Genomic DNA, 12,239 nt, shown 5'->3' with positions numbered 1-12,239 from the left:
ACACTTGCTTCCAGAGTCTGCCTAGGCACTGAGGAAAAGTGATATAACTATTGAAATTTTAATTCAAGTGTTCTCTCAGGGGACTTAGCCCTTTCTCAGCAATCTGATTTTTTTTTTTTCCTATCTCAATAGATAAACTTGAAGTCTAACTTTTGAATATAGGTTTTGCTATTTCAAGTTGCAACCACAAGATAGCAGAATAACTTAATTTGAGCTCCACTCGGTAAAGTAATGGATTCTAAAACTGATAAGAGCAACTCAGGAAATGCGAGAAATATGATTATGATGTGGTACAGGATGATATAAAATAAAGTTAAATAAAAGTAAATTTAAAAAATAATTTTAAGAATTTAATGCATAGATACATTTGATAGTCATAAGGGAATATTATAGAGAAGTTTACAAGGTGCATAGCACACTGAATACTGACTAACACAATGATGGTCATTTATATTAAAACTCCACTTTCAAGTCATTATAGATTAAAATGATATATATGTAAATCTGTGTGTTTCTAAACGATTTCCAGCCTTTATTATTTTGAATGTCTCCATAAAATTCATAGATCAATTATAGAAGGAACATAAAAAGGAAAAGACCATTGCATTATCTTTTTTTTATGAACTACTGCAGTAATGAAATGGTCTCTGAAAATATTTAAATAGACTAAAATGTCTCATCTTAATAGTCATGGATGATTCTTTGCAGACCTAAACTATAAACATGTCTCAACAATCCTCACCAGTCCCTGGAGATTTCACAAAGATTTCTTCCCATCTCTCCCCAGAGCAGAGCCTGAGAAAACAGATGGGTCTTCCTCTGTGTCCCTGAGGCCAGCAGTCTCAGCCTCTGGGAATGGTCAAGGGAAAGCATTTCAGGGCCAATGGTCCGTCTCAAAAAAAAAAAAAAAAAAATTCTGCTTCCTTTTCCCCAGAATTGAAAGTGAGACTGTAATTCATCCATCATTGGGTATGTTTCTCTCAACAAATTGCTAGAGGTCACATCAGATTCAGTATAAAAGAAGAAAAGAAAAAAGATAAACAGATATGGGAAAATAATCAAACCACTTACAGGATACATTTGTTAGCAGAAAAAGTCAAATACTTCATAAGATACAGCAGTGCTATACACTTTAATTATGGAATGAAGTAAAATAAGTATAAATCAAGAAACTTGAACAGCCTTGAACAAGAAAGTACTAAACTTTTAAGTATGCTTGTAAGAATGAATAGGGGGCTCACTGGGGGCATAAATATAAAAAATACACTGGAGGGAAATGATGCAAATGTTTTCTCAGTCTAAGGGTTTTTGAAAAGTATTTTTGAGGATAAGTAAATCTCAACATTAAAATTTAAAAGAACATAAGAGCTCAGGAAATCACAGCTAGAAAGACTGTACCCATCTTAATTTTAATTTTTGTCTGCAAAGACTCAATTTCCTAAGAATAAAACAAGCAGAGTTTGGGGCTACACAACATCTACACAATAGAATTACAGTCAGGAGTAAGATGCCAAAAGATCTTATTCTGTTTTTTGTTAAACATGTTCCAAAATCATCATTATTTTTTTTAATACATTATTCTTCGGATACTCACTGACACAAATTGTCCTCAATTTTCAACTCATAATTTTAAAAGATTAGCATTTATTTTGGTTAGTCTAATAAATATTACAATAGCTGTCTTCCTTCAAAACGCTCCCTTCCTGAGACTTCCCTGTGATCCAAATGTTGAGAATCCCCCATCCAATGTACCAGATGAGGGCTTGATCCTTGGTCAGGAAACTAACATCCCACATGCCCCGGGGCAACCAGGCTCACGTGCAACTACTGAGCTCTCCACTCTAAAGCCTGTGCACCACAACAGGAGAGAGCCCTTGCAACGCAACTAAGACCCAATGCAGTCAAATAAATACATAAATGTTTAAAAAAAAATTTATCCCTTCCTTTCTTATTTAGCCTAGATCAGCAGAGATGAAATTAGTTTCTTTAAATATGAATCTTTTTCTTCACACCACGGAAAAAATATGACAAATCACTGAGATGTTAGGGTTATTTGTCATTGCATCCTATCCCAAAGCAGAATTTGGAAAAACGTTTATATTCTCACCTAAAAGCTGATAAATTCAAATTACATCTCCATGTCAGATGGTTCTCCTGACACCCATACTTCTTTGTTTAGCTGCCTCATGGACACTTCAGCCTGGATGGTCTAGAAAACCCATAAGTTGAGCAAGTCCAAAACTTTAAGGAATGAATGAGTTCATACCCTTGCTTGCCAAAAGATTTTCTTGTTAGAATATGTTCTCTTCATTAATTCCATTACCCTTCATCCACCAATCATTTATTGGATTCTTTATCCTCATCCTCTCTGCCATGACCTTAATTTAGGGCTTTCTCTCTCTTGCCTGCAGTATCACAACAACTTCTTGAACCACCCTGCTGCTTCTAATACTGAATCCTTCCATTCTCCTCCCAGAAAGAAATTTCTGAAAAACAAATCTAAAAATGTTATTTCCCCTAGCTAAAACTTCTAATGGCTCCCCTCCAGTAGAAAGTTGCAAGTTCTCAGGATGACATACAAGATTATTCTTGTATGCTGCAAGTTAAACCTTAAATTTCTACATCTTCCCTTTCTTCTCCTCTAACTTCTTTATGTATTAATTACCTTGTGTTCTAGACATTCAGAACCGCTTGTAGTTTTCCAATAAATGTCATACCATTTCATACCTCTAGGTCAGTGCTCAAAGTTTCCATGCTCCTTGGGTGCTCTGCCATCTTCACACTTTTGGGTAAATTCTGCCTTCAAGGACTTTAACATCTAGATCTCTCAAGTTATCTTGGTGTGCTAAAATTTCCTTAAGTCACCCATTCAGATTTGATTACTCTTTCCTTTATGCCAGACTATACCTAGAACATATTAACATAAATTTAATGCTATATGTATAGCACTTCATTTTAAAATAATTTTTAGAATGTCTTTCTTACTATACTTTGAAATACAACAGAGAAGTAGGTCCTTTTTCACCTTGTATTCAGCAAAGATTAAGGAGTATCTGGTATGAAAGAAGTAAAAAAAATCAAAATTTTAAAAAGTTAACAACTGAATTAAAAGTATATAAATTCCATGATTTGGAAGTCATCATATCATTTTAGATATTATGGGGATTACAGATGCAAATAAAACACTGTTCTGCACTTAAGGAGCTAATGGAAGTTGCAAGATGTACATGTAAATAAAAATACAGCAAGACAGAAAGCAATATTACTATGAGATATGAAGAAAGAAGAGATGCTTTTTCTAACCAAAAAGACTAGGAAGCTTCCATGGGGAAGATGAAATAGATGTGAAAACTGAGAGAATAATGGAGCCAAAATCCAGAATGAAATGCATGAGATTTAACTGGACTAAATCAGAAGCCCTCAAAGTTTTACAAGCATGAAAATGACTGTTCAGAGCAAGACTTCAAAATGATTAATTTGATAGCAGTAGAGAGGATATATTGAATCAATGAAGACTGGATGCAGAGAGGCCATTTAGAGAATTATTATAATATTCCCGGGAAATCATTCTGAGAGCCTTTATAGTTGAATCTCAGAAATGAAACTGCAGCTGGGAAAGAGGTAGGAATAAACTTGAGATGTTTGCAAGACAGAATCAATGAATTTGGCAAATGATTTCACACAGGGTCAAATAAAAATGATACCCAAGAAGAATTAGAAGTTTTAAATCTGAAGGATTTGAATAAAAACAGGGACTATGTTACAAACAACTTTGAAAAGGAAGATTATTCCTGTTTTTGTCACATACTTGGAGACAGTGATACATCCAAGTAGCAATGTTCAGTACAAACCCTGAAAATTGTCTCAAATAATCTAAGAAGGATTGTTACTGAAAGAAAAAATTTTGGTCATTCATCTTAAGAAATTATTGAACAACCCATATATAGGAAACTGAAGGATGGAAAGAACCCCACAAGAGAGTAGAAAACAATAAATAACCATGAGATCATGATCCCTGCAATTGAGGAAAAGCAAAGTGTACACAGAAGAAGTTCTTGACAAGGTCTAATGACATTGAAGAATTGAAGATGTGCTGTCCAAGAGGGTGGCCACTAGCTACATGTGCCTATTTAAATTTAAATAAAATTTAAAATGTAGTTCCTCAGTTGTATTAGTCACATTTCAAATGGTTTACCACCACACGTGGCAAATGACTTCCGTAAGAAAATAGTGCAGATATAGAATTAAGTAATCTATCATGACAGAAAGTTCTTTTAGACAGTGTTGGATTGAGGGACATAAAGAGTAGAAGAAAGGTAAATACATAAAAGTGGCCTTTTAGGCATTTAAAGACATTGGTATTACAATTATACCAGAGCTAATTCCTCCTTATTCCATTTACTAAATTAATCTCTATACCTAGTTGCTAGCACTGACCCCCTAGAGCTATCTTTTAAGTGATTAAATAGTGAGATATGATATGTAACCACAACACCTGGACCACTGTTAGTCCTCAGTAAAGGGAAAAATAGCAGTAGTGCCAATAGTACAATGCAGAGGGATGGAAGTCAGGCTGCTGGAGATTAAGAAGGAAATATTTGCTCAATATGTGGATGCAGCAGGTCTGGACCAGAGCTTCAGGAGACAGAAAAATAGGAGGGCAGACTATGCAAGTAACAGTTTAGAGAGAAGTTCTTTTAAAATAAGTGCCCTAGAGGACACATGAGCATAAGGGGATGACAGAATACATGAACAGGGAACAGATAGGAACGAAGCTGGAAGAATATGTAAGTTTCTGTATACATTTTCTAATGGTTAAGAGGATGATTGTGTTTCCTATCAATGAAAATATGACATGTCTGTGCAGAGACGGGCTCAGGGAATTTGTTTTTTCATGATCGTATTTTCACTTTTTTTTTTTTTTTTTCAGTTTCATCTATATAGAGCTGGACTTTTCTTTTTTTAATTTATTTATTTTTTAATTGAAGGATAATTGCTTTACAGAATTTTTTTTGATTTCTGCCAAACATCAACATGAATCAGCCATAGATATACAAATGTCCCCTCCCTCTTGAACGTCCCTCCCATATCCCTTCCTATCCCACCCCTCCAGGTCACAGAGCCCCTGTTTGAGTTCCCTGAGTCATATAGCAAATTCCCATTGGCTACCTATTTTATATATGGCAATGTAAGTTTCCATGTTACTCTCTCCATACATCTCACCCTCTCCTTCCTACCCTCCTTCCCCCAGGTCCATAAGTCTGTTCTCTATATCTGTTTCTCCATTGCTGCAAACAATTTCATCAGTACCATCTTTCTAGATTCCATATAAATGTATTAGTACATGATATTTATCTTTCTCTTTCTGACTTACTTCACTCTGTATAATAGGCTCATCTACCTCATTAGAACTGACTCAAATGTGTTCCTTTTTAAGGTTGAGTAATATTCCATTGCAAATATGTACCACAGCTTCTTTATCCATTCATGTGTCAATGGGCATCTGGGTTGCTTCCATGTTCTAGCTATTGAAAATAGTGCTGCAATGAACACTGGGGTACATGTTTCTTTTTCAATTTTGGTTTCCTCAGGGTATATGCCTAGAAGTAGGACTGCTGGGTCATATAGTGGTTTTATTCCTAGTTTTTCAAAGAATCTCCATACTGTCTTCCATAGTGGCTGTATCAAATTACATTCCCACCAGCAGTACAAGAGGGTTTCCTTTTCTCCACACCCTCTCCAGCATTTATTGTTTGTAGACTTTTTGATAATGGTCATTCTGACTGGTGTGAGGTGATATCTCATTATAGTTTTGATTTGTATTTCTCTAATAATGCAGCTCGGGGAATTTTGTTGGGGAAGTACAAGAACAAATTAAAATAGGAGCAAGAGGTGTTTTCCGTTGCCACTGAAATGATCTATTATTAGGTCAGGGGTTGGTTTTATTTCTAAAATCCAAGCCTGACTTCATTGGTAGTTACTCCCTAGAATCCTAGGTTGAAGAAGATCTGAGCCTGTATTTGAATTCACTGGGGAAGCATACATGAATGAAGAGCATGTCCACAAGGACGCAGAAGTCAACTCTACGTGTGATCCTGGTTCACGTGGTTTCAGGTGATTAAATGGTCACAGAAAGAACCACCCTGGGCTTTTCTTCCCGGAAGGTCTCCTGCTTCTGGGTCACATGGACTAGAAGGGCTTAGATTCAGCTCCTGGAGAATCAGCTCTAGTGTTCTACATCCATGTAATTGCAAATCCACGCCCTATTCCTTCCTTCACCAAACACAGGATGAATTCTCCAGGTCCCTCATTCCACACACTTTCTGTGCTCCAGGACTTCCATATAACCTCAATGCAAAATTCATCCCCACTTGCTCTCCAAGATCCCCTGAGGCACCACTAGCCCCCCTCCTGGTGAATGTTGACATTCTTTCCACATACCATTCACAGCCACTTGAACCTTGAAAGGCAGAGAGCAGTTACTTGAACTGGGTAAGGACACAGGTCATGAAAAATGAAGGCTGGGATTCAAGAAAACAAAAAGTGGTGATACTGAGAACTTAACCTACGTCCTTTTTTGTTTTGTTTTGTTTCCACGCAGGATTGAAGGTGATGAGCACTGAACTGACAGGAGGAAATGCATCACTAAACACGATGACACAAATTGGTAACCTAAAACGGAAACAGTTTAGAGATTCTTTGTTAACAGGCCCCAAACACCATTCAGTCTCATCTGAACTTTGGGTATCTACCGATCAGCAGTGTAGTTGACATTGACGGTAAAATGATGAACAAGAAGTCACTCCTGACTTCAAGGCAACAAAGGGCTTGCACATAGTAGGCACACAATGATTTCTGTTGTTTTTAAGTGAGTTAAGAAAGGTAATGAGGTTTCTATTTGACTATTAATTAGGGGATTAATTTCAGTCGTTATGTGCTCTTTTACATATACTGGCCCTAAAAACCTCCTAGAATAACAGTGACCATGCTCATCATTAAATGTGTCAGAGTAACTTAGACTTGTGTAAATAAGTAAATGTTAGTCACTCAGTTGCATCCGACTCTTTGCAACCCATGGACTATATGTACCCTGTCAGGCTCCTCTGTCCATGGGATTCTCCAGGCAAGAATACTGAAGTGGGTTGCCATTTCCTTCTTCAGGAGATCTTTCCAACCCAGGGATCCAACCCAGGTCTCCTGCACTGCAGGAAGTTTCCTGCTTTGTAGGCAGATTCTTTACCAGCTGAGCCACCAGGGAAGCCCTTAGAGAAGTATTCAACCAGATAAATGAATGAAATTTTCAGATTCCCTTCATAATTTTTAATCATAGTCCAGTACCATCCGTACTTGAAAACAATGGAGACTATTGTTCCCATCCTAGCTTTCAATCAATTAAAATCCCAGCAGGGCTGCTCTTTTACCCCTACTCAGCCTCCTGAGCAAAAACAAAATTTTGGAAGAGAGGCAAATTCCTGAGTTAGGTCAAGTTTTGCCAAAAATAGTAGCCAGACATTACCACATGTTTAGTTGTTCTGCTTTAATATATTTTTCTTCCTTAAACTGTATTATTTATGATAGGTTTCTGGAGAACTCAGAGAAAAAGGGAAGAATCACTTTGAATGATCGTGTTCAGTGGTGAGGTAGTAGGGAATAAAATAACTGTAATGAAGCCATTTCCCCCTTCACCTGAAGTATGACTAATCCTTAAGGTTTTATTCTCCATGATCGAATGACTTTGAAAAGTTAAAGAATTGGGGAAGTGAGACAAGGACTGTTTAAGCTTAAACAGAGACCTCTCAGAAGTTTGTTGAGCTACACCAAAAATATAGGGCAAAGTGAAACTGAAAGAAGACTGCTCTTTGAGTTTCAATGCCATTATACAGGAGCTCTGTAGGTATTGGAGCCCAAAGAGCCTTTCATTTCTCTCTGAGGAAAAATGTTTCTATGTAGATACAAGAGTTCTGTAAATCAGCCAAGCCTTCCAAAATCAGTGCCTCAACTCTCTCTCTGTTTATATACACTAAGCATATGCTTCCTGTGACCACTTCAAAAGAAATATAACTTTCTTAAATATTATTTAAGTGCAACTATATGGCTGTGAAAGAGAGAAAGTATAAGTGACTTTGAATCTTTTACTACACGGGTGGAGAAAGAAGGAAAGAGTGATTGAAATGTTACACTGACCAGTCTAGGAAACGGGTAATAACTTGTGATTAAATGCAGATGTTAACCTGAAAAATTCAGTTAATCACAGATATTAAACATGCCTGGAAACCATAAAAAAGCAGAGAGTAAACCAATGAATAACCTCTCACTGAAGTAGTATACTGACACAATTCACATTGGAAAAAAAAATAATGGACTAAATTTAAATTACTTCAACTTTTCCATCTTGTATAAATGTTTATGTACAAATGAACAGACCATTACATGGACTAGTAACCAGGGAACACTGGCAAATTGAATAAATCAAAATCAGAGTGAAAAGAGCCTTGAATGACAGGTGTGTAAGTAGTATTTGGAAAGGAACAAGGTGAAAAATATTCCATTTGAGTAAGCATAAACCACACTAGCAATATTACAAATAGATTTTAAAATTCAGAATGCCTGTTGTATCTAAAGATTGTGCAGTAATTTAGAAAGCAGATCATAATTTTCCGTAAGTGGTGCTTGGAGATCACAACTAAGCATTTCAAAGCTAATGCTCCCCAGCCTAGCACTTGGCTTGGCACTTAATTGGCACTCCATAAATGTTGGTTCTGATTTATTGTTAGTAGTGCTCCTCAAAATAAAATACCTGATGTTCTAGTAATAAGAGGATTTCAAATAGAATTCAAATAGTAAGTATAATTGCTACTATAGTATATATATTCATACATTTGACCAGTAGTCACCAGTCTTTCCCATGTCCAGTAACCAATCTAACATTGTTGAAAAGCACCTATATTTCACTTTGTGCTACAATGAGTCTCTCATTCATCATTTTCAGCTGCTGATTTATCACTTTCAGCAGCTGGTTCTTCAAAGCTCGGTTGTAAATGCAGTCAGGAGTTGAGGGACAGAGGAGGAGAACCACAGGTTACAGATGGGCTTTTTTGGAAACAGAACGATTTCTTACTATATTTTCTTTCCAAAGCAGCTTTCGAGATACATTCTCACAAAATGTGGAGATATGCCATATCCACCCATCAAATAAACATAGTCTTAAGGGCAGCAGTCCTCGTCAAATCACTTTCAGGAAGACCGGAGAATTCAAAAGTTGTGAATACAGACAAGTGAAATAAAAGAGTTTAGTGTTAAGGATACCACTGAGACTAAAAACTGTGAATTCCTAGTGCCACTGATCCAACCCCTTATATGTCTTTCCCCACCAGACTAAGTAATTTTGCAGTGTTTTGGATCTATAGGGAGAGTTTCCTTGAAAGACAAAAGGAAATTTTTGATGAAATCAGTTTTAAAAAAAATTCAAACTGAACATGCAATCCTGTAGGGGAAACAAAGGAAGGAGCCCAATTAGAAGGTTTGTAAAATGGAATAAAATGACAGAGTGGAGGAATAAGACTTGAGGTCAGAGTCACGGCTATGCATGTTAGAGCAGGTCAGCTCCTGACATGAGACGTATTCAGCATGAACAACTAGTCTACAGTTCCTGTAGAAGTAAGGGAGACACGGAGGATATGAGACTTGAGGAGATATCGCAAATCTCATAGTCCTTCATAGTGATTAAGAAAGAAAATTCTAATGAATGAGACTCGTAGAGTTTCCATCAAATGTCATTTCTTGCCTTCTCTAGCATATGCAAAATCCCATATTTTTGATGGCCCAATGTTTGTAAAGTTAGCAATGTTATCACAGCAAAAATACTCTACAAGGAAGAAGTTAAAAAAAAAAAAACAAGGAAAACAAAGTCCAGCTCATTTCTTGTAATGAAAAGAAAAAATCTGAAATAACAAAGAGCAGAATCATTGCCACAACTGGAACCATACTATAATTTTTGAAGCTTTAGTTTCTCATTTCATGAGACATGCCCACACACATGGAAATACAAGTCAATTTCTCCAGTTAGAGAAAAGCTATTTTGACATTTTCCTTTCTTTTTATTCCCCCAAGTACACCACTGAGATAAAAACAGGATTAAAACTATTTCCCATGATCCAGTTTAAGTTTAACATATAGTTGGATATATCCAGGGATGAAACGGTGAGAGCATTTAGGAACAGAGACAGAGTTTGTGATCTCTTAAGAATTTAGAGAAATTCCATCTCTTATCAATTGTGGTTTAGCTACACAGCTTTGTTTGAAGATCTCCAGTCCAACTGTGAGGTAAGTCACTTGGTTTATTACAGGCCTTTTCAAATGGAACATTTCTGCTGGTTCATCAGTACTGTGGCTCTATCACAAGATAGCTAGCCATGTTCTTTCACCTTCTGCCACCTTGGGGTTTCAACACTTATTTTTAAGCTGGAGATTTCTTTACCTGAAAACAATGACTTCAAATAAAAGAAAGAACTGGAGTCCACTCCATGTGATACACTCACATGTATCATGGCAAAAACTAAGAAGATACCAATGAAGCAGCTTGAAAATACGAGCCAACAGAAATTATAAACTCAGAAACTCTTCGTAGTAAACCACAAATACTCCTCATTCAGGAAAATACATTTCATTAAATCCAAGAAAAATTTTATTGCATGTTAACTCCAGTGCCTACAAGAGTGCTTAGTTCATAATAGCTGTTTGATAAAGATTTGCTGACTAACAAAATGAATTAACAAATGATTGAAAAATATGCATATAACATTTAATTTGCTCTACTCAAAACATGTGGGGCCATGAGGTGCTAGATGATTATTTGTGACCTTGCCCAAATTACTAACAGTAGAAGAAACAAGGTGAAACTCAAAATACTCAATCATGTTTCTACTTATGTGCCTTTTTGAAAAAATTTTTCTTTTCAATGTATGGCAAAACCAATACAGTATTGCAAAGTAAAATAAAGTAAAAATAAAAATTAAAAAAAAAGAAATAATTATAGACTCATATGCAGTTATAAGGGGGCTTCCCAGGTGGTGCTAGTGGTAAAGAACCCATATGCCAATGCAGAAGACATAAGAGACATGAGTTCAATCTCTGGGTCAGGAAGATCTCCTGAAGGAGGACATGGCAACCCACTTGAGTAGTCTTCCCTGGGAAAACCCATGGACAGAGGAGCCTGGCAGGTTACAGTCCATGGGATCACAGAGTTGTACATAACTGAAGCAACTTAGCACTCATGCATACACATGCAGTTTTAAGAAAAAATACAGGATTCTACTAGTGTCCTCCAAAGGTAACTATAGCCATACTAGAGCTGTAGTTGTATAACTATAGCACAATATCATACCCAGGAAAGTTAAAATGATATAATCCTCACCTTATAAATCAATACACTTATAAAATATTCACAGGTTTGCATATATATGTGTATTTAGTTCTATGCAATTTGATCATATATATAGATTCATATGATCCAATTAGATGTCTCTTATTATCTTTAATTTTATTTCAATGATTTTCTTCCAGAAAGTAGGTAAAGAGGGCTTAAGAGGAAGAGAAATGACTGACATCAGGGAAGCTAGAACAGAATCTTGGTATGCAAGTAAACATATTCAATAAAAGACAAAGTCTTTTACAGTATTATAAATTGAGAAAGGTACAAACAATAAGATGATGAGATCTGCCGGAGTTACATAATAAATTAGTAAAGGACATTTGAAGGAACCAGGTAAATGGCAGAATGCAATAGGATAATCCTGCAATCCACTCCAGTACTCTTGACTGGAAAATCCCATGGACGGAGAAGCCTGGTAGGCTATAGTTCATGGTGTCGCAAAGAGTCAGACATGACTGAGCGACTTCACTTCACTTCTTCAAAGGAAATCCTAAAGGATCTTCTTCCCTGTAGCTCAGACGGTAAGAATCTGCCTGCAATGGAGGAGACCTGGGTTCCATCCCTGGGTTGAAAGATCCTCTGGAGAAGGGAATGGCAATCCACTCCAGTATTTTTGCCTGGAGAATCCCATGGACAGAGGAGACTGGAGGGCCACAGTCCATGGGGTCACAAAGAGTCGGACACGACTGAAAAACTGACACTACTACTACCACTAAAGGAAACCAACCCCGACTATCCATTGGAAGGACTGACGCTGAAGCTCCAATATTTTGACCTCCTGATGTGAGGAGTCAACTCATTGGAAAAG

This window comes from Capra hircus, chromosome 20, assembly GCF_001704415.2.
Source record: "Capra hircus breed San Clemente chromosome 20, ASM170441v1, whole genome shotgun sequence".
Taxonomy (NCBI): domain Eukaryota; kingdom Metazoa; phylum Chordata; class Mammalia; order Artiodactyla; family Bovidae; genus Capra; species Capra hircus.
The sequence above is the reverse complement of the archived record's forward strand: the minus strand, read 5'-3'. Positions refer to the sequence as shown.